The following is a 4,614-nucleotide window of genomic DNA, read 5'->3' as shown; positions in this document are numbered from 1 at the left end:
CCATTGCACTCTACCCTGGGTAACATGAGTGAAACTCCGTCTCAAAAAAAAAAAAAAAAAAAAAGTTAGAGGGACTGGGTCTGTTTTTACTTTAAAGTTCTAGGTTACTTTAACTGAAATATTGTGGATTAGTGATCAGGATCAGAGCACTGTATGTAATGCTGAGTTTTGAAAGGAGCATCACAGCCAGGCACAGTGGCTCATACCTGTAATCCTGGCACTTTGGGGGGCTGAGGCGGGCGGATCACCTAAGGTCAGGAGTTTGAGACCAGCCTGGCCAATGTGGTGAAAACCTGTCTCTACTAAAAATACAAAAATTAGCTGGGTGTGGTGGTGGGCGCCTATTATCCTAGCTATTCGGGAGGCTGAGGCAGGAGAATCGCTTGAACCTGCGAGGCAAAGGTTGCAGTGAGCTGAGATCACGCCACTGCACTCCAGCTTGGGCGACAGAGTGAGACTCTGTCTCAAAAAAAAGAAGAAAAAGAAAGGAGCATCACTAATTAGTCCAAATCCAGAGGAAGTCCATCAGGAGAGTAGATACATCTAGAAATCCCGTTATGTAGAGAACTGGAGGTGCTTAGTTCTTAGTTTTCTTGAGGGGGAAAAAGTGGAATATGCTAGTCTTCATAAGAGAAATCATGGGAAAGCAGATTTGGGCTTAATGAAAAGGTTTCAAATAGCTTGAACGTTTCCATGGCAGGATGTGCTTCCTCTTGAGAGGGTAAATCTCATCACTAGAGTGAGAATCATCATGATTTCTGTCTGCTAAGCACTTAGTTCTTGTCCGTGCTTTGTATATATTAGTTTTAATTCTAATCACACCATCCCAGTTTATATATATATATATAAATATATAAAAATAAGGGAACTGAAATTCACATAAAGTTTCTACATAGCTTCCTGACTGGGATTCAGACCTCAATTTCTCTGGCTCCAAAGTCTGTATTTTTTCTCTAGGATGACAGATATTCAAGCAGAGTATCATCAGTAATGTGATAGAAAAGTTTCTTAGTTTGGGATCAGGTGGCTTTTAGAAAGAGAACCATTGTTAATGACCTATGTGTCCAGCACTGTTTAGTTATTTAATCTCTGTTCTCAGTTACATACAGTATCTTCTAAGATTCCACGTTCTTCTTAATAGCATTTGAATTCCACCCTCTTGGCTAGTGGTCTTTACCTCTCCCTCCTCAACCCTGCATACCCCTTATAATTGAAGAATGATGAGACTGTTTTTGTTGTTACAATGCTGTTCCCCTCTCCTGCAAGCTACCGATATTCAGTAGGCAGAATCAGTGGGTGTCCTGCAGTGCCAGGACAGTTTCCAAACAATAAAGAATTGTCCCCCAAAAAACATCTATAGTGCCTCAGTTGAGATTCACTCTACATGTATGGGGCATAGTGACCCTACAACCTCTAAATTCCTTTTCCATTCCTAGGTTTTGACCAAGCCCTTTATAAATCTCCTACATTCTCCACCCTAGTGGTGATAATCTGCCCTTGTGGTTATAAAGAAACACCTATACAACCAGTGGATATGTTTTACGTAGGCAGATTATACAGTGTGTCTTTGAGTAGTCATTCTGTCACCCTTCAGCTATACCAGTTTTCCATCAGTGGCTCATTAATTAACCACTAGGCATGGCAATAGACAATTAGGTATGCAAAAGTGATGTGTACTTTTCAGATTAGGTAAGGAATGGGCATTCAGAATGTACTGTCTTGCCTCCAATTCCAGGTAAGACGTTTTAGTGGCAGGCACTTGCTAGTGAACAGCCTAGGAAATAAGTATTTTGAAAAAGGGAGGCTCAGGTAATTTTTTATTTTGATCTGCTTGGTAAAATTGCTAAAGGGTCTTGATAGATTTGTTTCTACACTGGGTTGTGATGTAACAGCCTTACAACCATGTTTTTAAGAAATTACTTCCTTAACTGAAGTTGAAACTCTAATTTTTTCCACTGTTTTCTTCCTCAAACCTGTTCATCCAGTATTATGCTAAACTTTAAGGATAGCCAGTTTATGGGGGAGCCCAAGAATATAGGTATAATAATAGTGAAAGAGAGTTCTGACTATCTTGAGTTACTTCTCTCTGAGAAAACATTTTATCTCAAGGCAGGAGTTGAATCATTGCCATGTTCAATATACCTACCTTTGTTCTTATGTAACAATAATTATAAAAGTATTTCTTTTGACTTAGGTTAAAATAATTAGGGTCAGGCATAGTAGCTTACGTGCCTGAGGTCTCATGCCTGTGATCCCAGCACTCTGGGAGGCCAAGGCAGGCAGATCGACAGCCCAGGAATTCGAGACCAACCTGGGCAATGTGGCAAAACCCAATCTCTACAAAAAAAAAAAAAAAAATTACAAAAATTAGCATGCACCTATAGTCCCAGCTACTTGAGAATTTGAGGTGGGAGGATCACCTGAGCCCAGGGAGGTCGAGGCTGTAGTGAGCCATGATCTCGCCACTGCACTTTAGCCTGGATAACAGTGAGACCCTGTCTCAAAAAAATAAAATAGGCAAAGTGCATTCAAAGAGGCAGGGACCTTAAAAGCAAAGTGTGGTTCATTAAGACACTTGAGACTGCTTAATTTTTTATTTAATAGGTACAAAATAATATTTATATAGATGAGGTATAAAGAATAACATTAGGCCAGGCGCGGTGGCTCATGCCTGTAATCCTTGCACATTGGGAGGCCATGGCAGGTGGATCACTTGAACTCAGGAGTTTGAGACCAGCCTGGGCAACATAGTGAAACCCCATTTCTACAAAAAATACAAAAATTAGCCAGGCGTGTGGTGAGCGCCTGTAGTCCCAGCTACTTGGAGGGGGCTGATATGGGAGGATTGCTTGAGTCCGCGAGGTTGAGGTTGCAGTGAGTCAGGATCGTGCCACTGACTCCAGCCTGGGAACAGTGAGACCCTGTCTCAAAAAAAATAAAAAGAAAGAAAAAAAATTAAATAAATACCTGTGTACCTACTACTCAACTATAGTTTTTTCTCTTGAAGACTTTTAGAAAATTTAAACTGTCATATTTCTGTAGTATACATGTTGATTTACTTTCCCTGCCTGTTTCTGCATCTGAAAACAAATGTTTCAAAGGTTTGTTGTTCTTTCTGGATTTTGTAAGACCAAAATAGACCAAAATACCAACGCTTACAGATCTGGATAGCGGAGAAGGCTCTTTTCATTTGTTTGTTTTTGAGACAGGGTCTTTGTCATCCAGGCTGGAGTGCAGTGGTACAATTATAACTCATTGCAGCCTTGCACTCCCTCAAGTGATCCTCCCACCTCATCCTCCTGAGTAGCTGGGACCACAGACACAAGCCACCACACCCAGCTAATTTTTTTATTTTTGGTAGAGAGGAGGGTTCCCTATGTTGCCTAGGCTGGTGTCAAACTCCTGGGCTCAAGCAATCATTCTGTTTTGGCCTCCCAAAGTGCTGGTATTATAGGCATGAGCCACTGCACCTGGCCTGAAAAGGCTCTTTATCTTGAAGATGAGTCTTTTATGTAGAAATAAAATTTTTTGTAAGGGGAATTTCTTTTTCTTGAAAGGTCACTTTGCTATGATTACATTCACTTCTGAACATTTGCTAGTTCTCCACTTTTTCTCCCTTCAATGTTTTACAGGACCATACGCCTCAAACTCTTTCATTCTTTTCTTTCAATATCCCTAGCGCTCTTGCTTAGGATGATAACTGCTTGAACAGCTGGTTGAGAAGTTAAGTGTGAAACACGTTGGAGTCTTGGGCAGTTTGGAAAAGTAAAGAAGCGTAAAGGGAATGTCTAGACAGGAACAATCTGGAATCCTCAATACATGAAAATGATTCTAGAATTGGTAGACTCTGGGATGGCTAGTAACACATTTAGATGATTTAAGTCAAATACAAAAGTGTTTCAGTTGTTGAAAACACTTTGGGTGCAGTTCGTGTTTGAATGTCTTAGGAGGACAGAAAATACAGTCCATACATAAGGACTGTGTGAGAAAGAACTGGGCTATCTGCCAATACAGTGAAGCTAGCAGATTCTAGAATATCCATTTTCCTCGTGTTTAGATTTTTTAATAGAAACTATTTTTGGGCACTGTCGCTCATGGCTATGATCCCTCACTTTGGGAGGCCAAGGTGAGTGGATCGCTTGAGCCCAGCAGTTGGAGACCAGCCTGGGCAACATAGCAAAAACCCTGTCTCTACAAAAAATTAGCTGGGTGTGGTAGCATGCGCCTGTAGTCCCAAGGCTGAGGTAGAAGGATCACTTGAACTGAAGAGATCAAGGCTGCAGTGAGCCATGGTCATGCCACTGCACTTCAGCCTGGATGACAAAGTGAGATCCTATTTCAAAAAAAAGAAAAAAACTATTTTCACATCAAGTTTCAGCCCTCCTTTGTGTTATATTTTCTAATACTTACTTATTTTACTTTAGCTTATTTCAATTTGTTAGTACTTTAGCTTCACCTAAATAGTGATTGTTAATCACATAGTATAATGTTATAAACCCAATCCAAAGAGATTTTCAGTGCTTTTCCTAAGAGAAGCAGAATATAAGTGTTACTAGATGTCACCGCTTTTGAAAATAGGCCAATGGGAATAATCATAAGGGAAGTTACCTTGAA

This window comes from Cebus imitator, unplaced genomic scaffold (assembly GCF_001604975.1).
Source record: "Cebus imitator isolate Cc_AM_T3 unplaced genomic scaffold, Cebus_imitator-1.0 Scaffold0, whole genome shotgun sequence".
NCBI lineage: Eukaryota > Metazoa > Chordata > Mammalia > Primates > Cebidae > Cebus > Cebus imitator.
The sequence above is the reverse complement of the archived record's forward strand: the minus strand, read 5'-3'. Positions refer to the sequence as shown.